Source organism: Parambassis ranga, chromosome 6 (genome assembly GCF_900634625.1).
Source record: "Parambassis ranga chromosome 6, fParRan2.1, whole genome shotgun sequence".
Lineage (NCBI taxonomy): Eukaryota > Metazoa > Chordata > Actinopteri > Ambassidae > Parambassis > Parambassis ranga.
This window is the reverse complement of record NC_041027.1, coordinates 528,393-556,316: the sequence shown is the minus strand read 5'-3', so window position 1 is coordinate 556,316 and position 27,924 is coordinate 528,393. Positions and strand designations below refer to the sequence as shown.

At 41.2% G+C, this 27,924-nt stretch overlaps 1 protein-coding gene across 1 annotated transcript in view; it reads right to left on the bottom strand.

Moving 5' to 3' along the window:
- Positions 1–18,255, bottom strand: part of siah1 (siah E3 ubiquitin protein ligase 1) — a 41,965-nt gene extending 23,710 nt beyond the window's left edge. Inside the window, exon 1 of the mRNA XM_028408438.1 lies at positions 18,089–18,255. The gene's annotated coding sequence lies outside the window, so the exon portion shown is untranslated. The remainder of the gene's footprint in view (positions 1–18,088) is intronic.
- Between the last annotated feature and the right edge of the window lie 9,669 nt (positions 18,256–27,924).

The following is a 27,924-nucleotide window of genomic DNA, read 5'->3' as shown; positions in this document are numbered from 1 at the left end:
TTTACACAGAAACATGCAAATTAGTGTCAATGTAAAAACAAATCGTGATAAAATCGAGATCGTGATTTTATCATTAAAGAATCGTGATATAAAATTTTTGCCATATCGCCCACCCCTAGGTGCAAGTAAACATAGCCACCGTCAGACTAATGAAACAAATTACAGCATTCATCCTGCTGTTAAAGCAGGGCTCTAGACTAACTTTTTGCACTGGTTGCACCGGTGCGCCTAACCTTTTTTTCTTGGGTGCACCGGCACAAAAGTTAGGTGCACCGCATCACACAGCAGTTTGTTTTTTAAATGCTGTCCATATATTTTATGGATCAGGCCTTAACTTGACACCTATCCTAACGCAGAAGTTCTTTTCATCTTCTCTCATCATCTGCAGCTACATCCACTGTTTACCTGACGGCCTCGCAGGGCTGTAGCCAAAGTTTTAGAAATACTGAGGTCCAAAAATTGATGTCTAGGAAATATGAACGGGCTTAATAATCACATATCATCCTAAACTGACTTTGGACCTTGTTTAATGAACACAGGTAAATAAAAATAAATAAATACATGTACCGATAGTACTTATTCAAATTATGGACAAACTAGCCAACAAGTCTGCCTGTCAGAAATCCATCATGAAGATTCAAAGTTACAGCACTCTTCAGTTCCCTGTTTGCGTTCTCTCTGTATTTTCTGGCAGTCACTCCTCACTTATCTATCTGGCAATGGGAATTAAAAATTATTTAAATTATATACACCTTTATTTATTTAATAGTTGTGATTGATATATATATATATATATATATATATTGTTTTCTTCAACACGTTTCTATTGCAGCTACAGTATCTCTTCTCTCATCTTCCTCACCTCTCTTCCTCAGTTTCTCCTGTGTCTCCTCTCTTTCTAAAGTTGAGCTCCAGCTGACAGACTTTTCATTCTGTCTGTTACAGATTTAGCGGCTGTATGCAGACATCATACTGGCAGACAATGGTTCGCTATAGCAGGATAATAACAATACTTTTTAAATGGGCGTTCGTCATGTAACCATGTACTATAACTCCTTAAACCAGCTGACTGCTGTCAGTCAGTGACTCAGCCTTCATGGATGAACCACACAGGTCAGATAACACTGTCCTCAGACCTGCTGTTCAGTCTGTTATAAAGCTACGCGCACGTCACGCCCCCCTTCTTCGAACATTACCGGATCGTTATCGTCACTCATTCAGGTCAACAGCAAATTAGCAAAACCCGCATAGTAGCAACAACTCTTCCTCCTCCGCACATGTTCACTTAAACTGCGGTTTCTGCTGTTCTGCAGAGAAACGTCTTTAAACCCTGTCTGTCTTTGTGTGCGCGCGCTGCGCGCTACAGTGAGAGGGCCGTATAAGTTCTGCACACACGTTTTAAAAAGTCCGGGCCGAAACGGACTTTGTTCTCGTCACTTTGGTAACATGAACAGATCTCTCTGTTCTCGTGCAGTATGGAACAAGCTTTATCACACAGCATCAGCTCTGCGCAGCATATGTCCGCGTTCTTCTAAATTTTCAGTCTCTGCTGACCGCAGTAGACACGTTTTCAAAGACACACACACGGAGGTCCCGCCCTTCACCGTCTCTGATTGGTTGAGACCACGATATGGGCCCGATGTGTGTCTGTTGCTGGAGACTTTTGAGAGTCGCGGAGAACGTATCTCCCTCTTACAGCTGGTCGTACCAGTGCGACCTCTGATATTTTTTGGTTGCACGTTTGAGAAATTAGGTCGCAATGTGCGCCCAAAATGGTCGCACTCTAGAGCCCTGTAAAGCAAGCTCAATATTGATGCATCTACATTCTGCTTATCAAACCATTACAGTCCAATTTTCATCCATCACAACCAACATATAACAAGAGTTCTAAGTCGGTTTTCTGTCTCGGAAAAACACCAATATAAAATCCTTTGTAAAAGTTTGTGGGCATTCATCGTGGTAACAACAATGACTATAAGCCACCAGTGAAGCTGCAGCATGCGCCAACTTGCATGAGACAAAACATAAACACATACATTCACCGACTACAAAAACAGACTACTGCGCATAGAGATAAATTAGGTAAAACAAAGAGAGAAAATGGCTACAAAAACAAGGAAACATTGAGAAATGCAGAGGCTGATAATTATGCACTGAAACCAGGAAGAGTTAAGCATACAAAACTCAAAATATAATGACTCAAGTAGCTAGTCAAACAACTGGGGGACAAGATAAAGACATAGAAAGCGGATATGGAAAAATCCAGGGACATCAACTTGAAAAAGATGAACAGAACATGAGTAGAGGGGGAGGCAGAAAACAAGCTGGGCTTCAACACAAATGTCATTCTTTGTTCTCAACTCATGGCCCAATCTTTTCTCCATCACACATTGTACAGTTTTCATACACACTATATTCAGTGTAACTGAACTAACTCAACAATGCACACAGGCAGCGTCCGCTTAAAGATTCTTCTGTACTCACCCACACACAAGCTATTCAGCACACATTCTGTCACAACATACAGAGCACACACTTTTTGTGCCAAGCTTCCAGTGCTCAATGTATCAATTTATCAACCTGACATACTGCTGGAAGGAGTGCAGGAATTTTTATATATATATAACAGCACCTTGGCTACAAGGACAGCTTCAGAAAACACACAGAGGTAATTGGGGGGGGGGGCTTAATCACCTTTAAGCTTGTGGACGGTCCTTGTGGCTACACATGAGAAGAGTCGGAACAAGGAGTTCCAGGGTGGAGCCTGCAGTGCTACACTAGCCAGCTTCGATTTCACTTGGACCACAGACATAGAGGTAGAGCATTTATGCAGCCCTTCTGTGCCATATTCCGCTCGCCTTTTCCATGGAAACCACACACTGTTGCTGCTGCCCTAAACACACCACAAAACAGAGGATCATATTTCTTCCTCCTGGTACCCCATTTAGGAAGCATACGCTCATGAGGGTGCAGAGCAAGCTCTAATGAAAGAATGAGGGCTGTGTACAGGCAAGGGCGAACAGATCCTTAATAGCTAAAAAAAGAAGTGCCAGAAAAGGGGACAGGACAAGAAGAAAGGACCCTGTGCTAATATGAAAAAACTGCAAAATCTCACACAATGTAGTCCTTCCGTTACTGGAATCGGCAAGTAAAAAAAGCCTCTGACATCCCATAAGATTTTCGCCACACTGGATAATTATCCTTTTTGCAACTCTGTTGTCCTCTTCCAAATTAATTTTACAAAATTGTACTTCTGTAACAAAAAGTAAACAGCCAAGTAAAAGGTTGGTTTTGATGAAAAACAAATCCTCTGTGGTGTATGCAAGTTACTCAAAGAATAATCCTTTATTGATCAAAAGACAAAGCTGCCCTTTCTTGGATTCCCGAGTGAGGAAGACTGGTGGTGGATGGAATGAAGGAAAAGTCCCAATTTTAATCACTCTCGTGCTTTCTCCTGCCGACTTTTTCCTCCTCTGATCTTTGGTCCCCTGGAGTGTAATAGGTGTCACTGCTGCTGGCTGTGACAGAGACAGAGAGCTAAACTAAGCCAGCATCCAATGTCAAGCCAAACAGAGCATGCTCACTCACACCCTTCCCTATTCTCTCTTGACACCTCCCATACCCAAACACATAGCGCTTTCTCATCCGGGGAACACATACAGTATTTTCCCTTCACACAGACCACAACTTGGATTCAAAACATTTTATTTATTTTCCTACACTCTTAGTTTTAAATCTGTACATTCATATCTACAGGGCTCTAGACTAACTTTTTGCACTGGTTGCACAAAATTGAGGTGCACCGCATCACACTTAATCCATATATTTTTGTATGCATTAGTACATTTTGTACATATGAACAGGCTTAATAATGACATATCATCCTAAAATGAATTTGGACCTTGTATAATGAACACAGTTGAACAAAAAGTAAATAAAATAAATAAAAATAGTACTCATTCAAATTATGGACTAACAAGTCTGTCTGTCAGAAATCCATAATGAAGATTTAAAGTTCATACAGCACTCTTCATTTCCCCGTTTGCTTTCACTCTGTATTTTCTAGGGCTGTAATCTCCCAGTCAACTGGTCGATTTATTGGTTGACACGTTCTGGCTCAACCAGAACGTGTTCTTTTTGTAGCGTAATTTTAATCAGGAGGAATGTACCAAGTTCTAATGGGGGTGTGTTTTTGGCGCACCCGTTTCACAGGTAGCAGTCTATCTTTGAACACCCCCCTTGTTTTCACTACTTTGGTTTAGCCCGACCCACTAGAGACGGATAGATTGAAGCGTTCCAGGCCGGTGGTTTTCTGAATATTTATTTAGTTTTGACCGTGTCATTTGGGGCAGCGTTTTATGGAAATAGACAACGGGAAAAAGTTTGCATCCTGAATTTCCCCTTGCGGATCAATAAAGTGTCTGTCACAGCTCGACTACAACAGGCTGCCCCGTCCGTTTTAAGCATATGAACATTGGCGTATTTCAATGTTTTTGTCTAATAAATTGTACACTGTCACACTCTAGATCCCTGTGACAGCTGGCTTAGGGGACAATGAAAGTGAGAAATCAGCTACATTGATATGAAGCACTAAAATATAATTAGGTGCCTCAATTTCATATGAGCAGTCCTAAACACAAATGTATCCCAAACAGCAGAATGCAGTCAACTCTGCCAAGGAACACATATGAGTATACACAATTTTATAAAGATCAGACCAAACAGAAAACGTTTTAAATATCTGACAATGGCAATCTTATTAATACTGTCTCATAAAAACAGATTTAAGAGGGCTTAGGGCTGACTAAAGCTGAGACTAAGAAATGTAATCTGAAAGAGGCTTTCACAATGCCCTTTATATTTGGTGAACTGCTCCTAGATTGAACTACGAGAGAGACAGAAGACCCACTGCTGTACTCCCTCTGCTGTATCCTTTTCAGAATCATTACCCCACATCTGCTCACATTATCGCCAGACAATATAAACACGATGCAGTCAGAAATTCAGCAGCAGAAAATGTATGGGCACAAAGAGAGCCCACTGCGGGCAATAAAACAGCAGTAGTGACACTAGTCAATGTCCAAAGTGTGTAATTAAAGGGGCAGGGCAGCAGATACAACAATGAGCCATCTGGACCAGGCTGCAGTTCATCACCAGAGACCCAAACATTTCATTAACAACAACCAGGGGCTAACAAAGGGGAAGATGCAAAGAGAGAGGTGAGGGAGACAGACTATTTACATCTTCTGTTCGGTTCTGGACATGCGCATCAAGTAATACAGGGAGGCGTTTTTACCACAGCATATAGATGAGTGTTGGCAACTTGGCGTCTCTCTCGCTACATGCGGCTTTTCAAACCTGTTTTTAATCTAAAGCAACTAGTGACTCTCTGGTGACTTTTGGAGACTGACGTGAAATCATTCTGCAGTCAGGCTACTGTCCTCGACAAGCAGCGGCCGTGAGCTCCTCCCCCGCCTCAAAACACTCACAGCGGCTTCATGCAGCAGGTTCAGCTGCAGTCAGAGCAGAGAGACCCACACCACTCTGCGTCCAACCGTGGGCAAAGCTGCCGAAGGTCCCGTCAATGCTTACAGAGCAGGATGTAAATAATATATTTCAATGGCAAAAATAAAAATAAAACCACGGACATCAGCACCGTTAGCTCAGCCTAGCGTAGTCATAGAGTTCAGGCTATCCAACTAGCATGTCATCAGCAACGGTGGACAAAGCAACAAACGTTCTCTGTCCGACGGTGTGTGTCTGTGCATGTGTCGTACGCACATCGGGCCTCTGTGCGCAGACAGAGAAATGACATGCTGCTGTGCAAATAAGCTAAATAACATGAGCTGTATATTTTGTTTAATAAAAGAACAAAGTGTAGACCTGTTCTATAGGAAAGGTTTTCTTAAATGGCTTCTGTTGCTATATGAAATTGACTTGACCTGATATAATGATGGGGGAAACACTGAACTGATTCTTAAATATGTTGAATGATGGATAAATAGGGTTTGTATTTTATGCTCATCTGGTATTTTCAGAGTGTTAAAAATAGAAAAAACCTCAACAATGTAAACCGAACCGAAAACTGTGGCCTCAGAACCGTGGATTTAGTGAACTGTTCCACCCCTATTACACATGCAATTTTTTTTCTTCTTTTTTCATTTTTTTTCTTTGGCGGCCCTCAGTCCAATGTTGGGTTCATACCACTATCAAAATTTTGAGAACCCCTGCATTAGAGCCTTGGAAATCCAGCTGAAGAACAGGCTGTCATTCTAACCCACGATCTTTTTCCCCACCAACTATGATCTAACTGAGCCATGTTATATTTTAAGATGAAAATAAAAGGAGTCATATAAAGACTTGTTCATATGCGAGTGCAGTTAGTGTGTGAGGTTATTAATGGGATTTTGTGCATCGGCCACTCCAGGTCTGAAGAATAATAACAAAAACACATGACTACAGTCTTGTCTTTTCTTACTTTAGCACCATGTTGATGAAGATTCTCAGTCATCCAGGTCATCATACGTAGAGAAGATTGAAGCAAGGCGTCTGGACTTGTAGAGTTTTCTAGAAGACGTTTCGCTGCTCATCCAAGCAGCTTCATCAGTTCTAACTGTTTGGTGGGGAAACATGGTTTATATGTGGTTACAGACCTATGTGGGTGGGTCTGGGTAAAACTTAAAAAAACTTACAAACAATAGCACTAAATGTTTCCATACTTACCTGTGATGTTCTGGCTGACTGGGCCAGGTGTGTCTAACGACTGGCTAATGACTATGAAACTGCCGGAGGGGGACTGGTTGACAGCCCTTTGTTCTTACTGTGAGTATGTGCAAACTTCCTGGGAATGGATGGAATCACTGCATTGTATGTGGTAGAAAGATGATGTCTGAGGCCACCACCTCTGTTAAGGGAAGGTTTTTCCAGCTTAACATAGATGGCTTCCTTGACTCCTCTTTCATACCACCTTTCCTCCCTGTCTAAAATGTGAACATTGTTGTCCTCAAAGGAGTGTCCTTTGTCCTTGAGGTGGAGGTGAACAGCTGGTACGAGTACCTGTTGTTTGATTCACACCACCCACTGGAACACAAACTGGGAGTCATCAGGACCCTGCAGCACAGAGCACAAACTGTACCCACCAGCTCAGAGGGGAAGAAGAAGGAGCAACACCACATCAGGAAGGCCCTGCAAACATGTGGCTACCCGAAGTGGGCACTCATCAAAGCCACAAAAACAAGACCCCCCAACAACAAGAAGAAGGACAACAACCGGCGGAGAAAGAACATTGCCATTCCATATGTGTCAGGAGTATCAGAGAAACTCCGCAGGATCTTCAACAACCATGACATCCCGGTCCATTTCAAACCTATGACAACACTGAGACAGAGACTGGTTCACCCGAAGGATAAGATTCCCAGGGAGAAACACAGCAATGTGATATATGCAGTCCAGTGCAGTGAGGAATGCTCTGATCTGTACATTGGAGAAACTAAACAACCACTCCACAGAAGAATGGCTCAGCACAGGAGAGCCACCTCCTCAGGACAAGACTCAGCTGTCCACCTCCACCTCAAAGACAAAGGACACTCCTTTGAGGACAACAACGTTCACATTTTAGACAGGGAGGAAAGGTGGTATGAAAGAGGAGTCAAGGAAGCTGGAAAAACCTTCCCTTAACAGAGGTGGTGGCCTCAGACATCATCTTTCTACCACATACAATGCAGTGATTCCATCCATTCCCAGGAAGTTTGCACATACTCACAGTAAGAACAAAGGGCTGTCAATCAGTCCCCCTCCGGCAGTTTCATAGTCATTAGCCAGTCGTTAGACACACCTGGCCCAGTCAGCCAGAACATCACAGGTAAGTATGGAAACATTTAGTGCTATTGTTTGTAAGTTTTTTTAAGTTTTACCCAGACCCACCCACATAGGTCTGTAACCACATATAAACCATGTTTCCCCACCAAACAGTTAGAACTGATGAAGCTGCTTGGATGAGCAGCGAAACGTCTTCTAGAAAACTCTACAAGTCCAGACGCCTTGCTTCAATCTTCTCTACGTACTTACTTTAGCACACACCTCACCTCCATAGTAGGGAAACAAATGAGGAACCGTGTTCCTTAGCAGCTTGTTACCATGGAGAAGCCACACAGAGCAGGGAAGGCAGAGGCAAAAACTCAATACACACACACACAAACACACAGAGCCTCACACACGCACAGAAAGAAAGTGATAAAGCAAGCAGGGACTCCCTTTAGCATTACTAACAGATTTAGAATTACCTCACTGTTACAGAGCCAATGAGTCACTTGAGTTTTCACACACATGCTCATCCACGCACAAACAGCTCCTGGACTGGTCAGGAAAGGAACAGCTGTTATTCTTGCATGGACGAGCTGATAAAGCTGGTAAAGAAACATCTAATGGCAACAATGTCCAGTCCTGTGTCATGTGACACCATGCACGTATGAGCACACAGGTAGTCAGGTGACAGCGGGAGGCGCAACAGAGCTCAGCAGCTCAAATGGATCACATGAAATTCAAAAACAAGAGGACTACACATTTTATATACTACTACTACTAATATAATGAGCAAGGGGAGAGACAAAATTTTTATGTTGACAGACACCATGGGGAGATATGGACAGTCTAATACAGAATCTGATGTATCACAATTGAACACTATGTAACATGGGATCATATGCTTTTTATTTGCATATGATCCAAAGTTTAAAGCTTTGCACCTGTTTTATAGCTGCATAGGAGTTTATTACATCCTCCTCCCTGCAGAAGTCACAATATAATTTAATTAACCATACAAGACTGTACCTGCAGCATTAAAATGTACCACTGTGGAGAAAACCCAAAACAGAGTGGTCAGTCTGTAACCTTTAACAGTTCACAGAAAGGCCACATAGCAGCAAAAGCAGCTGGAGCAGCCATTTATTTAAAAAAAGAGTCAAAATTCCACACACTGCATAAAATGAATGGCCCAAGTGACAAAAACTATGGCACTAGCATAGTTCTTTAATTAAAACTATGCAAGTTATTTCCTTGCGGGTTAACAGTTAAGAGTTGTACCTAAATGAGTAAAACTAGTTATCAGCTAGTACAAGAATCTACATACTTATCCAGTGTGTTATGCGTCAGTGTATGCCATTTCTGGCTTGTGGGCATTTTGCAAGCTAAAAAAACTGTATACTACCAGAGGCTTTCAAGTTCACAGAGGCAAAGGGGGGAGAAAATGATGAACACAACCATGGTGAAAACACCTTAGAAACTGCAATGTAACCACAAATAAAAATCCAAAGTAAAATTTAAAAATATAGATCTTTTACTTTACTGTATCTAAATAGCTACAGCAAGTATTTCTCACTCACTATAGAACAGACAATAAAAGAAAGAACTCTGTATGTTGTTTTATACATGGTTACCTTAAAACCCCCTGGAGTCATGTGTATAATGGTCCGTTTTGACTACTTTTAATTTTATCTTTATATTTCAGCTTAAAAATGGTTCACCTTGCTTTGTTTAGTGTCATTCTTTTCAGTACAACCCCACAAGTGTGACTATGGTGTTATTTTTTCATTTTGACATACTGTGTTAACACACTGGACCTAAAATCACACAAAAAAATATAAAATCCGAGTGGGAAAAAGTTAGGTTTTTTACTGTGCAAACCACAAACAAACCATTTTTATAACTTAGAATGCTTATGCAAATTGTACATTTAAAAAAAAATATGTACAAATGTAGCCAAAAACAAAATTATTTACAACTATTTACCCTTGAATGCAGTAAACGCCCCTTTTGTACAGCTATTTACAAGTATTATACATTATATATTATGTACATTGAGGTGTCACACAAATTATTTGTGCCACTTCAAAAAGCAGTTCCTGTCCACCACGACACAGAGGGGCACATCACAGCCTGACACTTCCAGGGTGTCATCGGATCATGATCGATCATCCACGTCATCAAACTCACTCTCTGGCTCAGAAGCTGTCCCCGTGTCTCCCTCTGCGCCTTCCAGCTCAAAGAAGAGCTGCACTGCCTGCTCCACATTCAAAAGCCGTCTCACGACGCACAAAACAATAAAACGACTAAATCACACTGCACTACACACTAAACACACTTCACCACACACTAGCTATACACTCCAAACACACAAATCTGTCCATTGTCAAAACTCGCTATCGCTATCACTGTCTGTCATTCGCCGGCGTTTCTCCCACAATCTTCCTTTAACAACTAAATACCACGTGGTGCCATAAACATTTTCTGATTGGTTGATGTGGTGCATTTTTTCACCAATAGCAAAGAGGGTGTCACGTATCATCTCATGCCGGTCAGAGCTGCTCCCACGCCGGTGTTTCCTGTGTCTGCCTGCATAAAACTCGCAGTAAACATGCAGCGAACGTGGCGAAAATGTTCATGAAAAAACATGCGTATATTATTTATCATAACTCGGGTTTTACTTGACATATTAAAACAATTTAAAAACCTGTATATAGTTTGAAGTCCCCACTTTTAACACAAACTAAAACAGCAGCAAGACTCAGCGACGCTGTGTCTTGCTGCACCGTCATCTTAAATTGGCCATGCGAAAAAGACGCGCAGGCATGTCAACTGACTCCAGGGGGCTAACTGGACTTCTATAGAAGTATACAGTAAATAAAATAGATATATATAGGGCTGGGTGATATGGCAAAAAAATGTATCACGATAATTTCTTTCCCTATCAGTCGATATTGATAATTACCACGATATGTAAAATCTCTATTTATTTCACATTAGGGGAGAACAGTTTGTAGAAACCAGATGGTTAATTGTGGTCTTAATCTTCTCTGTATTTGTCAAAACATGACATGACCAGACCAATTCTTAAAAAAAAAAGTAATAATAATAAATAATAATAAAATCAAAATTACAATATAATACCTTTGTTATAAAATGTAGAACCTCAAACCCCCCGGGTCTAAGGGTGTTTTGGGGGATTTTGCTCGCCTGGCATTCTTTGTGAATATTTGCTCATAAAATAGTCATATTGTAATCCACAATCAGGTAATATGCATCTTTTTTCCAAGACAACCTGGGCTTTCATAATATCCAGGCTATAGTGGTGTCATATGACTGTACTAAACATTCTAGCACCATAAAGAGAAAGAAAAAAAAGCGAAAAAAAAAGTTCTTACATAACTATTGTAAACACACAGAAAACAGACATCAGACATTATAAACATGTAGTTTAGGGCGTTAGGGATAAGTGTATAAAAAATGAAGGGTGTAGCTACAGTACAAATTTATTACACTATAAGTGAAAAAGTGCCATTCACTCTATTGACTTTGATGCCATTGTTACAGGACTGCCTCACAGCTGGACTGTCAGCTACTCTAGGAGCATCCTGTTTGTCATTTGAGCTTTATTTTCTTGACATTTTCTTGATATTTTTCTTCAACTTTGTCACTGCAATGGTTGAAAAATGAAGCTGCGCTACATGAAAGGAGCGCCGTTTACTCTGAGCGTCTGAGAGAGATATCTCTCCTGTTCACCCGGAACGTCTTCAACATCACTTCTGGGTTAGCTTAACAAGACATAGTTACGCTAATAAGTCAAATAAAACGTTTCCAGTAAGAAGTAACAGTGTATTACAGGGGTATACAGAACGACGCACATTCCAGCTGAGATAACGGTCCGCTGCGCGTTTATTATTGCATTGGAGCCACTTTTCAGCCGTGTAGATGACACAGCTAGTCAGGGGTGATACGTCTCTTGTCTAATCAACCATCTTTGATATACCACGTGAGAGCAGAAAGCTCTACAATTGGATTTTGAGCACCTTGTGATCTCGTTCGATCGTCTGATTGGACACTGACTTCCACATAGTAAAGTAAACAAGACAGAGACATGGCGGAGTATACTAATAGAAAGCCTAAAGTGTCCTTTTTTCAGAGAAAAAAACAACGAAAGTCGAACCGTGAGCGACTTTGTAAAACATGTGTCGACTCCGAAGGGGCAATAATATAAAACACGTGGCTGCATGTGCAAGTTCTAAGTGCTTTAGGTATAATTTCAACAAACAAAAACAAAATAGCCAAAATATCTCCACACTACGGACGTTTTGTGACCTTTCTTCTCCACTACGTCTGTGCCCTTCTCACTGCTCTGGGTCGGTGCCGCAGCATTTTCTTCATTACTTCTCTGTCTGTTCATTTTTCTCTCACCACTCTTCCGAGACACAGCTCCTCAGGGTACAGCTCCACATGTAGCACTCGAGAGCCCAGCATGCAATGCGCATGCGCATGTACACATTTATTGAGCATTATCGAACTTTTGTCATATTGTTATTGAAAAAAGTTATATCGCAATAATTATTGTTATCTTTTTTAGAGGTCGAAAAGTGAAAGCACATTGTTACTATTCTACCAAATACCCACACACTTCCACGTCAAGCACACCCCAGTGTTTCCCACAGACAAGGTGGCATCTCAGCGCCGGTGTCACAGTCGGCGAGTCGGGTTATACAGGTTAAATATACACCTGTATGCTTATCTATGACAGTTTTTAAAGCTACAAGAAGCATTTTGAATGTATTCAGTTAAATCTTAATCCTCTCAGTTCTGACTTATTCTGAATTATTGTTATTGTCATAACAATAATTATTGCGATATAACTTTTTTCAATAACAATATGACAAAAGCTCATCCATGCTTTTGTCACTTCAAGACTGGACTACTGCAACTCTTTATTGTCAGGATGTCCACATTACTCCATCAACAGTCTGCAGCTGATCCAGAACGCAGCAGCTAGAGTTCTGACAGGAAGCAGCCAAAGGGATCATATCTCTCCTGTCCTAGCGTCTCTTCACTGGCTCCCAGTGGACTCAAGAATACACTTCAAGATCCTTCTTCTAACCTACAAGGCTCTTCATGGACTTGCTCCATTGTATCTGCAGGACCTGATTGTACCATATGTTCCTAATAGGACACTCAGATCTCTGAGTGCAGGTTTACTAGTAGTTCCTAGGATTCATAGAAGTAGAATGGGAGGACGAGCTTTCAGCTATCACCACTATTATGGAACCAGTTACCAATCTGGGTCTGAGAGGCAGACACTGCCTCCACCTTTAAGACTAGACTTAAAACTTTTCTGTTTAGTAAGGCGTACAGTTAGCCTTAGACCTAGTGTGTAGCACAGCTATGCTGCTCTAGGCCTACGTTGTCGGGGGGCACAAACATGATCCTCTGAACACCCTCTGACCTCTCCTCCACTCTCCTTAGTCTGGATCATACTGGGTAATATCGTCTCATAATCTGTGTTTCATATTTCACGAATTAATCATCAAATTAAAGTTTTTACTTGAAATAATTTAGTTCTAATCTTTAGATTCTGTGTCATTTAAGGAATGGATTACAAAAACAACTGAAGCTGAAGGTTTTTATTTCACTATACAAACTCAACACTGACCTCAGCCCATGTCAGCCTGTTCTTATATTGTAAAATCACATTTCTGGTAAAATAAAGGTTAAAATAAATAATGTGATATAACCACATAAATACATTAATAGCATAAATAATATTAGAAACTACTAAAGGCACAAGGCAACTAAATGATAAATAAAACAGCTTTTGGCATTATTATTCTGTGTGACTGGTCATATAACATAGTTTCTCTCAGCTGTAACTGCGTTTTACCCAAAATCGCCTAATGGTTTGCTGCATTACCAGCTCTGTCTATGCTAAATTAGGGTGCGTGATGTTCCATTATCAATAACGTTGACCGTCTTCTCTGTGCAAATACCTGCCGTTTCGGGTTTTCCTTCAACAGTCTATAGGCATCAGACATTGTGCATTGAAAGGAGGAGTGGGCGGATCAGCTGCTGTCGGTGTGTGCATGCGGGCTTACACGCGTGTGTGTGAACGAGAATGGGGGGAGAGAGAGTTGCTCAGAGTTGAATGAATGGAAGGATAGCTATATTATAAAATCGTGTTGGCGAAAAAAAACACAGAATCAATTTGTGGCGGAGGGTGTTGATTATGTGGCGGCCCACCACAAATTGGTCTATGTGTGGGAAACCCTGCACCCCTTCCCAACTTTTTACGTAGTTTGTCTGCTAGCCAACAGTAACTATTTTAATACATAAACATAGCAAAAAATGAGCATTTAATTAAAGATCAGCATGATAAAAAGTAGCTAACAAATTATAAACAATGTCTTGATATATAATCTTAGAGGAGTACTTTTAGTTTTTAGTAGGTTCCTTGTCCCCACCTCTAATATGAAGGTTGGGAGTTATGACCTATATATGCAACAAGCCTCCAGTGGGCAAGATATTTTGACCTTTGTTTTTAAAAAGCTGCCCTGTTGTTCAACTTTATATACAGAAGGATTGAGTAATACGTTGTAATTTTTTACCTGGCAGCTATCGTCATACAAGCAACCGGAGATAACTGTTAAGTTCGTGCAAACATGCACATTGAATTTATAAGGAGTGAGTGCATTAAACAAGAAACAACCGGTGATGACTCCGGGAATCGCTGATAGATTTGTCTAAGCCCTAATACACTCTAGCCAGCCTGCTGACACTTCCCTACAATTAATGGGTGCTAAATTATATTTATCCATATAGGCCCTAAACGAAACATAAAAAACCAAAGCTTTATTTTCTTGCATTGTAACAGAATATAAGGATTTCATGAGGATGAGTCTTTCCTAGCAATGACATAACTACCCATCATCTTGGCATCTGTTAACATCCATCCACATATGAAAACCACCCCAGTGGCTACATTACCAAACAACTAAGCCTCTCTAAAAGCTACAGAAATACCCTAAGGTCTGCGGCTGTTTTACAGACATTAAACACTGTACTCAGCGGGGGGAAAAAGAAGTATACATGCTCAGCTCTTAAGACAATGTTGAGGGGTCGACATGCTCATGTAATTTCAATTGGCCAGTTGGCATTAAGCATCTTTAAAAAGGTTTTGTGGTAAAGGCTTTAGGAAAAATTCCCTTTAGGCCTGGGAAGCAGGCTTTTTTTCCACACTATCACATCATGTGCTTGGTTGTTAGTTTGGTGAAGTTTTTTGGCAGAATTTCAAAATCTAGCTGTGCTGCAACTCCAACCTTTATCAACAACAAAACAACATTCCCCCAAATCAATACTATGCAGCTGTGATGCTCATCCAGTGACTAAATGTATAAAATCTTTAGCTACATTGTTCAACATAAACTGGCAGATAATGCATAACATGATTGTGAAATCCCACTATACAAAGTCAGCCAGCCACTTCTACATAAGACTCCCACTTGGGGCTAGACGCCAAAATGCGTATCACAAAACAAAAAGTCATTATTGTTCTAGCAACAGTAGCAACAGTATGTGAAAGATTCTTGCTGTCAACAAAAGTCTAAATATAGAGCCAAAACATGTCAAATCAAAATAAATATATGCCTTGATAATGCTTGCCATTTCAACCACCTGTCTTACTAATAATGCATATAATGACAATTAAGAAAGATCAATGGAGGCCACAATGTGTGTTCCACTGGTAGCTGGTCCAGGAACTATTTGAGAAGTATTAAATATGTCACACAGACCCCCCCCCCCCCAGTATATTAATCAACAGTAGGGTTGGGCGATATTGGCAAAAAAATTAATCGCGTATAATTGTGGCATTTAGCCGATAACGATTAATTTGACCAATAATTGATGACAATTGCACTTACATGTTTTTCACTCTAAATCGGCACAGTGTTCTAGCATGATACCGACAAATCATCAGTCAAGTTAACTACTTCATTCTAACAGGTTAAGCTGGTAAGTAGTGATTAGGCACAAACCAGCCATTGCTAAAAGATGCACAAACCGCTTCAAAATAATAATGAAGCAAACATTTAAAGTAACTTTGTCCTTCAAATGTTCTTATCTTAAGGTCACGAAGCAGTGCATGTCAACATTAAAATTAAACAGGACAAATAAGTTCAGAAAAGTCACATCAGTGATTATTTCTGTGTCTGTGCAAATGAACCTGTGACTGGAATATGTCCCACACTAGTGCATGTTTTCACTCATACTGTAGAACAGCAGCAGAAAAAACAAACAAACCGGACAATTTCACATTTAAATGTATGTCTGTGCAAATCAACCTGCATTATGTTCTTCCAGCGCTTAGTTTGGTCATAAGGAGCACAATGACTAAACATATCACGGAATGTATAGTGGATAGAGTGGAATTCTTTCCAATATCTGCTGGAGGAGACTTCGCTGTTGTAATGTTTCCTATCTTGCTGTGGAGTCCGTAAATAAAGATCGGAGTTCATTCTTTTGATACGAGCAAAAATCCAGTTACTATGACAACAACCAACGCTCCACGCTTCACCTAATGCATGTCGCGGCACTATATACAGCTGCAGCCGGCGTTGTGTCCTCGTTGCGCTTTCTTCGGCTTTCTTCCTGCTCCGGATTATGGTATATGGAACCTCTGTTAGGAACGTGCTGCTCCGCATCATTTAACTGAATACCACTGCCTTCCGCCATTATTATTATTGTGGGCTCACATGTGCACAGGTGATGGTGAGTGGTGCGTCGCACACAAAAATGCGTCATCATGACGAGGCACTAATCGCCGTAATCGATAAGTGGCAAATATTAATCGGTGACAGTTTTTCTGACGATTTATTGCACACGATACGACTTTGCACAAGCCTAATCAACAGTCTTCAATTAACACTTTAATACATTGCACAATACTGTAGAAATCGGACACACTGCACTGCATGGCCTTTACATCCCTGTGCAATATGCACCAAGACAATATCTTACATTTAGGGAATGCAGTCAGAGAGCAGACATTTAGTAGTCAGTCAATTTAGATATTCTGTGTAATCATATACTAAGAATGTGCAAATTGTGCCTCCCTTTGACATTTGGTTAGTTCAGTGACTAATAACACATTTGGTTTTGGTACAAAAACTAATTGTTATTTTATGTACAACGCTGAATAATTCAACTCCCATCTCAATAGATTGTGAAGGCCAAGTCTTAAACCTAAAAATAGCACACGATATTGTTGATTTATATCTTTTATGCTGTGATTTGAATCATTGAGCGTTAGCTTTACTTGCATATATAAAATTTGTGTAAGTTCTGTTGCACATGCAAGTCCCACACAACTCAATCTTCATTGATTTTCATATTCAGAACTTAGATCCACCTAACTTCCACTTGATGAGGTTGAGGTTGAAATAGGAATGCAATAGATAAAAAATTCTAAATTATTTTACGAGGAAAAAGGTAACTGTCAAAAGGTCATACTACGATGTCAAGAGTTCTGTTGACAGTCTGGTCCATATCTCATCTACAGGTGTCCACGTTAACAAATATAGGATACAGCACACTCCAAATGATCCTGTAATACATGAGATCAAAGACTTCTATTAACCCCTACATTCCAAGAGCTGACATTCGATCGTCCCGTTTCAGACAGGTCAAACGCACCGTCCCGGTGGATGTGACTGCGGCGTTACTTAGAGTAAACATTGGTTGAGTAAACAGGTTATGCCAGTAAGGCTGCCATACAAAACAATGTCATGGAAGGGTTCTGTTGACCTGAACTAACCTACTTTGCAGGCAAAATGGCCTTGTCTGACAAAGCAGACAACGGAGTATCCTAGCAGGCATTATTCGTTACAGACATACAAGGCCCTGTCTTGCTGTAAAGCAGCTTCCCAAAGCATACAAGCTAACAGGATCGGTGACTTGTTAGCTTATTAGCAAGAGTGTGAAAAAGCCTTGAAGCCGACGTAGAAGCATTTTTCATGCATTGTTCAGCGAATGTCGACAACAATGTTAGCTCAGCATGCATGTCAATCGACTGCACACCACAGACAAGAAGCGTTTAACAACGTCAAGACAACAAACAAGCCAGAGACACCGCTAGCCAGCTGCCCCTGCTAGCAGCCAACATTAGCACAGTGCTAATGAAGGAAGCTAACGTCTGCTGAAGCGGGGCTGTTGTTTTCGCCAGCACATACTACACTCGAAAATCTGATGTTTCACTCGCTACGGCACACCCGCTTACCTCGGAAGAAATATCCTTCAGTTCACGACAAGTAAATATTTGACTGTATGACGCAGAGGCAGACACGGAACCCCTCTTTATCGTATCTCATTCGTTTGCTCGGTATACACATTGGTGCTGCTCCTGAAACAGAGACGAGACGCCAGGCGTTAAGTACCAGCCGCTCTGGAGCGCGCACAGTTGTTGAAGTTTGTCGCGGGGGCGCGCTCTGCACGAATTGTTAAAATAGGTTTCAAATAAATACGAATGGATATTTAAAATCTGTAGCTATATATTTTTTATACGTGACAGACGATGCCAGGGCATTTCTTATCAAATTTTAAATAACTTGAAAATAGAATCACCCACTCTTGCAGTGTCTCCAGAATCAAGGATTATCTTTTTCATTTTCATTTCATTTTACCAATTTTTTTATGTCAGATATGAATCTATCTACCAACTCTAACAAAACTCAGTAAATGAGAGATTTTAGGCTGTTGTAGCAACACAGTGGAGAATGACGGCATGTGATTCAGTCTTGATGCTGCATACATGTAACTGTAATTAAGATTAAGAGGTCGTGTTGCTTCTTCCATAGCAATCTGGACATAAGGGAGCCCTCTCCGCTGCCACTTCCACCACCACCATGCACAGGAGGGGTAGAGATTGGAAGAGAGAAATGAGAGGGGTGTGAGTGTGGGTGTGGGAGGGGCTGCACAGGCTGGGATTACAGAGGAGGATTGGTTATGTAAATGCATTGTCCCAGTAGGCTAGCTGCTGCCAGAGCGCACAGGAGGGCGAGAGCCACTGAGACAGAAAGAAATGTGAGAGAAAGAACAGACTTTTGTAAACATAATCCTATTGTTCTCTTGTGATCAGCAGCTTTAGGCATTTTGCTGTAATCTTACTGTGACCTTACTGTGATCATACTGTGACTTTTCTGTGTCTACCTGCCTGAGCATACAGTGCACAGTCAATCCCATTTATTATGAATTCAATTTCTGGGTGTATCCCTTAATTATAAAGACAGGGTCCTTATCCAAAATATGGATTTAAACAATGTTTGTTTTCTCTGGAGAAATAACACACTTCATATATGAATACTTGTGCAAAGTCACATTTTTTTTAAAAAGCATTATAATTATGGACTACTAAATAAGGATGTCACCATTTTCATCATTCAACAAGGAAGGCTCCTTGGTGAACTGTACTAGAGACATTAATCTATCCCACTTCCTTGTAATTAAAAAGAGAACAGCACAGAGGGAACCAGCCTAGAGCGAAAGCAGCAAGAAGAATGTGGGAGACGGGTTGGGGAAGGAAAAAGAGAGGAAGTGGGGAGATCCAAACCGAGGAGAATGTTAAGCTGTGTTGGTATGTAGGAGGAATCTGAATCTCTTGGTTGCACGTAACAACATATGCATGCCTTTACTTTTTTCTTACCCAAAATATTTGAGAAAAAGGTGGAGGAAAGATACAGTAGGCAGGAAAGAGTGTCGAAAGGATGGAAGGAAGGAAGGAAGGAAGGAAGTCAGGAGACAAGAAAGAAGAAGAGGGAAGACAGAGGGTGGAGGGGAACGTTTAAAAAAAACGAGGGAGAGGAAATAAGAGACTCAAAGAGCAAATTCCAGACATAACACCTTTTGGCAGTAGATTCTTAATCCTGAAATTAAAGCAGAACATTTTGCCCAGATTAGTTTTCAAACTCCTGTCCCTCCAACTCTGACTGATACTTTTGCTGCAGTGGAGGTCAGATATGGTAAGTGAGGATACGTGTATTTAAAGCATAGGGTGTTTCACACATGAGACATTGGGACTTGTTACACTTGTCACCATATGCATACTGGTTTGTCGGGAATGCTAAATGGAGCGGAGTCATCATTCATTCCATGTGCTGTCATATATTATCCCTCCATATGATAGGGTTGGGTGATATTGGCAAAAAAATTAATCACGATAAATTGTGGCATTTAGCCAATTAATTTGTCGATTAATTGATGACAATTGCACTTACATGTTTTTTACTCTAAATCGCCACATTGTTCTAAAATGATACCGACAAATCATCAGTCAAGTTAATTACTTCATTCTAACAGGTTAAGCTGGTAAGTAGTGATTAGTCACAAACCAGCCATATTGATAACAGATGCATTGCACAATGCACAAACAGCTTCAAAATAATAATGAAGCAAACATTTAAAGTAACTTTGTCCTTCAAATGTTCTTATCTTAAGGTCAGAGAGGAGTGCATTAAAATTAAACAGGACAAATAAGTCCAGAAAAGTCACATCAGTGATTATTTCAAGCTAAAAAAATGTGTCTGTGCAAATTAACCTGTGACTGGAATATGTCACACACTAGTGCATTTTTTCACTACTGTAGAACAGCAGCAGAAAAAACATCACAAACAAACCGGACAATTTCACATTTAAATGTATGTCTGTGCAAATCAACCTACGTTCTTCCAGCGAGGTAAGATTCAGGGGGAGGAGGTAGAACTATAAGTACTTGGGTGTCCACTTGAACTGCAGCCTGGACTGGAGGACACACGCTGATGCTGTGTGTAAGAAGCAGACTATATTTTCGAAGGAAGCTCAGATCCTTAAATGTGTGCAGCAAGATGCTGGGGACCTTCTACCAGTCTGTTGTTGCGAGTGCCCTCTACTGTGCTGTGGTCTGCTGGATGAACAAATTCAGCATCATTGGACAGGGCAAGGAGATGTTTGAGTCAATGAGAAACAGGAGATCACTGAGCAACTGTTTAGTTGAATAAAGACAGTTTCTTCACAAATCTTTCTTCACCCCATTGTACAGATGCTTTTGTTTGCCACTTATTTTTTACTGCCACTTCTTTTTCTGTGTAGTATATATTTTTATTTTTATATTGCTGGAATTAACATGTCAGTAGGTTTTAACTAGGCTTGCTCTTTTTGAGTATTTCTATTCCATTGCATTCTTGATATGAATTATTCCTTTGTTTGTTTTTTATGTTTGTTTTTTTACTGTGAAAGAAACTATTATATTACAGAATATACAAAATCCAAAATGTGTTACATGAGCTTTGGACTCAAGTTGTGTCTATAGCTTATTCTGTGTCACTTTGCATGATGCCACCCAAAGTCTTGTGGCCATCAAATGACTTCACAGTAGATTTATGTAATTGTGTGATTATGAAATCTGTCGATTAAATTATGGCCTTTGGGCAGTGATCAAAGCACATCTGAGGCATGCTTCATCTTTATAACTATAACTACAGGGCTGTGAATGACACACACAGGTCCACAGAACAACCAGAAAGACAATAAAAGTTTGAGTATGACTCAGAAAAACAGGAAAACAGTAGCACAGACATAATTTTGTGTTTAAGGGGCCTCATTAGAAGTGGAAAACCCACACATCTATAATTAAAACCAGAATTTCCACATTTCTCTTCAAAGACACAGGGAAGCTCTTTCGCATCCTGTGCCCACCCAGGCCTGAAAGTGTCCACAAGCACGTGCAGTTCAAATCTTTGAGTAATGATGAAGACTGTTTGAAGATGTGAAGAAATAAAGTAGGTCACAACTCTTTTAAAGAAGCAATTTGTAAGATATGAAAAAGTTTACTACAGAATCTGGAAAAATATGTTTTATACATTGAAACACTTCGTTTCAACTTAAACACTATGCTCAGAACTTGTACCTAAAGATCCCAGTGTCAATTCTGTGCTGTACTGTCAGCACTGAGTCTGCAGGTTAATCCTGATATGAGATGGAGTGCAGGTGGAGCTGAGGTGGAACATGCCAATCTATTTTTTTGTACTCTACTTTTAAATGTGAACATTTTTGTGGTTTTGGAAGAGGTTGAGATCAAATGCACCCCAGTGTCTGCGGACACTCACTGTGGAGTGAAGAAATTGGAGCGTATGGTATATTATGGCCATCATGCATTGACTAAAACAACTATCTGACATGTACACAAACAGAGATGCACACACTTAAAAAAAACCGGTGGGTTGTTAAAATACACATTATCAAAACTTTGTGTCAGAAATTATTATCTAATGAACATAAAGTTCACCACATGGTGACTGATTGTTTACTGAATGTGTAGTGAGAATAATTAAACTATATAGTGGACTTAGTGTATTCCACAATGCATCATCAAAAGTTGCATACAACCAATGGTCAGTAGCAATATGCATTATGCATTGTGCTGAGTATTTATTTAGCTGCCGGCCATGCAGCACATTTAAATTATGCAACAACAATGGTGCAATTAACCCTTTTTTGTTCATCACTTTTTGCGATCCACTGGAAACATTTTTATTGTTTGTGTCAAAAGTCATCACCTACTCACCATAAACTCCAACTACATGGTGATTTATTTTGCTTCCTCAATTTGTAGTGACAATAAACCCATTTACCGGACTCAATGTATTCCACAATACATAATTAAAAGTCACATACAACAGATGGTGACTGTATTCATTGTGCTCAATATTTATTTAGCGGGAAAGTTTTACTTGCTCAACAGTGATGACATAAACAAATCACAAAATCACAGAGAAACAAATGGAGGCAGTGTGTGCAAGTGTTTATTTCATTTTCCTGATGAACCTGTAACAGTCCCCTACAATAATGAACATATAGTGAGTAGTAGGCAGTCTGCCCTACCTGCTCTTTGTGGCTCCAAGTTTCTAAGTTGTCAAATTGATGAAGACATTTTCTCAATTTGTTTGCATTTCTTTTATTTGCATATGTGTTCTCAAGCTGCAGGGCACAGAGCACTGTCAACATGTGAGGTAGAGCCAACAACTGGTAATGTTGATGGAGTTTTGGTAAGTTGATTGCAGTGCAGGATACAGGAAGTGTAGCTGCTCACATTATTTTGGTAGTAGATTAACATCAGTGATTACCTATACATGTGAGCCAAAATGGAAGCTGTGTGGAATATCAACAATGCTGCAAATACTACTTTAGCCTTAATAAACACCTGCCTTTATTTGTGCTAGTGTCTTTTTTTGGCCCACAGCTGACCTGCATGAGTAACATTGGTACTTTCCGCTGCTGATGAGAAATGATCTGTACTGTAGACATGTGCATTGCCAGTAGTTGCTAATCACCTGAAATACAAGCCACATGCATTTGCATGACAGCCAGGTGGTAAGACATATGTTGCTTATGTAATGTTGACCCTGACACATGTTCCATCAGTGTGTCTCTGTGGTCTGGGCCAGACTGATGAATAAACAGATACAATGAGAATGTTGATCTCAAGCTAGGAGAACTGGTTTCCTTTAAACATACATTTTATCATTTTAACTCAACCCCTTACGAGAGTGAATTGTTCTCAGTAAAATGACACACACATACAAGAACTTCACTTTAGTCCACGTGTGTGGGAACAGGCTGAACGCAACCTCTCTGAACACACAAACACAAACATTTAGATGAAACCAAAGTGGCAAAAAGAAGTTCTTGTATGAGGTAAACAGAACCATTCATCTCATATGTGAGGCACTCTATATTTCTGTAGTTAAGCCAATCATCATGTTGTGGATAATGGATTTCCCAATCAGAAACATATTAGTGAGCTATGGTGCTTAATTAAGTAAAGAATGAATGAGGAGAAGTGTCTGTTCTGGATCATATAGATGTTTTCAGTTATTCTGGTTCATTAGGCCTTTGTTCAGTTTGAAGTTGGGTGTAACACTGAGAGGTATGAGGTCACTAACAAAAAAAAAGGTTTTCCTGTCTGAACAGGTGCCACAAACGTAACAGGGGAATCTGGAATGTTATCTTTTTTTCTGAAAGGACACTCCCATCTTAGACATGGAACGAAAACATGGGAATTAAGTATCATTAAATAAGAACTAGAAAAGGGCATTTCCACAAGAAAATTAAAGTTTGATTGCTGCAGCTGAAGCATTGCTTTGAACGCTGATGTGAAGGATTGCTCTGAATTGCTGGAGAATCAGAGCAATTCAGAGCAATGTATGCCTCTGTGTGTGTGTGTGTGTCAACCTGTCACCATGGTAACAGCAGAGGAGACCTCAAAAACCACTCCACTCTAACTATTCGGAATTAGAAAATTCTGAATACAAGTTTGCTAGAGCAGCATCTAATGAGCGGTTTAAGACTAAAATGGAGTCTGTAGCTTGAAATTTGTAGGAGGAGAAGCATTTGGCAGATGACCCTTGTTGAAGGGCTCTCTCATAGACTCCCATGTTAAAAATGACACCGAAATTGCTTAATATTTGAAAAATTATAATTGAAAAAAACTTTAAGTTGACCCGGAATGTCCTCTGTGAGATGAACATTTGATAGTTGAATGGCCGAAATCAGTCAATGTAATTCTTCTTTCTTTCTTTCTTATTCTTCCGTACGTTTTTTGGTGCAGCGTATCTTCAGCATACATAGACCGATTTCAATGAGCTGAAGTCTGTCCGTTCTTTCTCTGCTCTCCTCTCTCTCTCTCTCTCTCACCCTCTCTCCTTCTGCAGCCTCATGTCCTCCGTTATCAATTGTCAGATTTCATCTGTTTTTTTTTTGTTCATCTGTCTTTTCGACACTGTCCTGTTTGTTCACTTGGTGTGCTCTGTTGGTGCTACGGACTTTCTGCATTAGACATATTGTGTTTGCTTTTATTGTGGTAATACACAAGCACCGTAGTGTTAGAGTTAAGTGCACCAGTTTCTGGGTTCCCTTCTCGTTTACCACTGTAGCGAAGCTTACCGTAACTTAGCGGTTAGCATTAGCGCTTAGCATGGCTTCTTCCACTCGCTCTGCATCTCCCTCTCCTGCTCACTGCACGGTGTGTGACATGTTCAGCTACTCCTCTGCCTCCTTTAGTGAGCGTGAGGTGTGCACAAACTGTAGCTTATTCACAGTCTTGGAGGCGAGGCTAAGCGAGTTAGAGGGTCGGCTCCGCATGTTAGATAATAGACCTGTAGCCACAGCAGCTAGCCAGCAGCAGTTAGCCTGTGCGGACCAGCCTGCCTTAGCTGATGTTAGCCGCCCCCGGCAGCCCCTGAGCAGCCGGGAAGTCAGAGAGGTTGGGTGGCGGTTCGAAGGAAACGTAGCCCGAAACAAAGGCCCGTGGTTCACCACCAGCCGCTAGACATATCGAACCGTTTTTCCCCACTCGGCGACACACCCGCTGAGAAGCCGACCCTGGTTATTGGCGACTCTGTTCTGCGGCATGTAAAGCCGACACCAGCGGCTATAGTTAAGTGCATCCCGGGGGCCAGAGCGGGCGACATAGAGGGTAGCCTGAAGCTGCTGGCGAGAGATAAACATAAATACAGTAGGATTATAATTCACGTCGGTGTTAATGACACCCGGCTTCGCCAGTCAGAGGTCACTAAAGTTAATATTGAGTCGGTGTGTAATTTAGCTAAAACCATGTCGGACTCCGTAGCGTTCTCTGGTCCCCTCCTGAATCTGACCAGTGATGACATGTTTAGCCGCATGTCCTCGCTCCGTCGCTGGCTGTCATGGTGGTGTCCAGAAAATAACGTGGCCTTTATAGATAACTGGGAAACTTTCTGGGGGAAACCTGGCCTTATTAGGAGAGACGGCATCCATCCCACCCAGGGTGGTGCAGCTCTGATTTCTAGCAACATAGCCAAGTTTATTAGACCAACCTGACAACCCAGGGTCGAGGCCAGGAGGCAGAGTCGCTGTCCTACACACCTCTCTGCTGCTTCTGGAGGACTGCCGCCCTCAGTTAGAAACACATTGAATACAACTACACATAGAAACACTAAGCTTAATAATGTTATTGAAGTGGTGACGGTCACACGTCCTCCCACAGTTCATCAAGCACACAAGTTAAGATATATTAATCATAATAACCTCATAAAAATACACACTAACACACACAAACACATAGAACAAGGTAACAGAACACTCAGGTGTGGATTGTTTAACATACGATCCCTACACTCTAAGTCGCTCTTAGTTAAAGATCTAATTATTGATCATCACACTGATATACTTTGTCTCACTGAGACTTGGTTACAGGGTGAAGAATATGTTGCTTTAAATGAATCAACTCCGTCCTGTTATATTAACTGTCATGTTCCTAGAGTTACAGGTCGCGGAGGAGGAGTGGCAGCAATCTACCGCTCCAGTCTTCAGATGAATCCTAAACCTAAGTCTACTCATACTTCTTTTGAGAGTCTCACTCTCAGCCTGTCTCACGGAAGCTGGAAGAAGTCAGAATTTGTTTTACTCGTCGTAGTGTATCGTCCACCTGCTGCTGCTTATTCAGAGTTCCTGCTGGAGTTTTCAGACTTCTTATCAAGTTTAGTGCTTAGCACAGATAAAGTCATTATAGTGGGTGACTTTAACATTCATATGGACGTCGACTCCGACAGTCTGAAGATTGCCTTCAACTCACTCTTGGATTCAGTTGGGTTCTCTCAGTTAGTAAATGAACCCACACACTGTCACAGTCACACCCTCGACCTGGTTCTCACCTACGGCCTGGAAGCTGAGAACCTGCTAGTGTGGTCTCAAAATCCTGTTCTTTCAGATCACTCATTAATAACTTTTGACTTCTCTCTTTCAGACCTACCAGCACCTAAGGAAAAGGTCTACTACAGCATATGTCTGTCTGAAGACGCCGTAAAGCAGTTTAGGACAGCAATCCTACCAGTACTCCCCACAGTCCCAAGTACTGATGGGGGTACCAACTTAAATGTTACTCCTGCAGAGCTGGACCGCTTTGTCAACAACACTGCAGACACACTACACTCAGTCTTAAACAGGATTGCTCCACTGAAGAAGAAGAAAACTACAAACCAGAAGAGGCTAGCTCCGTGGTACAACTCAAACATCCGATCACTGAAACGGATTACACGTAGGATGGAGAGGATGTGGCAGTCCTCTAAATCAGATGACTCCCGGAGGATCTGGAGAGACAGTCTGCTGACGTATAAGAAGGCCCTTCGTAAAGCCAGGACAGCCTACTATTCATCACTAATAGAAGAAAACAAGAACAACCCGCGCTTTCTCTTTAACGCTGTAGCCAGGCTGACAAAGAGCCACAGCTCTGTGGAGCCTCGCATTCCTGCAGCTCTTAGTAGTGAAGACTTCATGAGCTTCTTCACCGATAAAATCACCACTATTAGAGGACAAATCAACCACAATCTCTCTGTGACCGCTGAGGATACACCGCCACTTCTGGAAATGGATCCTGATCTAACTCTGGACTGCTTCGCGCCCATCGGCCTCCCTGAGCTGACCACCAGCATCTGCAAGTCTAAACCTACTACCTGTCTTCTGGATCCGATCCCTTCACGGCTCCTCAAAGATGCTATTCCTCTGATCGGAGACTCTACATTAGGACAGATCAACTTGTCTCTGGAAACAGGATATGTACCACAGGCTTTTAAAACTGCTGTGATCATTCCGATACTTAAAAAACCTTCACTGGACCCGGACGTCCTAGGAAACTACAGACCGATCTCCAACCTCACCTTTATCTCCAAACTACTCGAAAGAGCTGTTGTAAGTCAGCTAAACGACCACCTGTGTAGTAACAGTCTGTTTGATGCTTTCCAGTCTGGTTTCAGAGCCCATCACAGCACAGAAACAGCACTGCTTAAAGTCACCAATGACCTCCTCATGGCATCGGACCGGGGTCTCGTCTCTGTACTCGTTCTACTGGATCTCAGTGCTGCCTTCGACACCGTAGACCATCGCATCCTGCTACACAGATTGGAACACGAGATCAGGATTACAGGAACAGCACTGCGCTGGTTTAAATCATATTTATCTGACAGATTTCATTTTGTTCACACTAACGATGTGTCTTCCACAGGTACAAGGGTTAACCACGGTGTTCCACAGGGTTCTGTGCTCGGACCG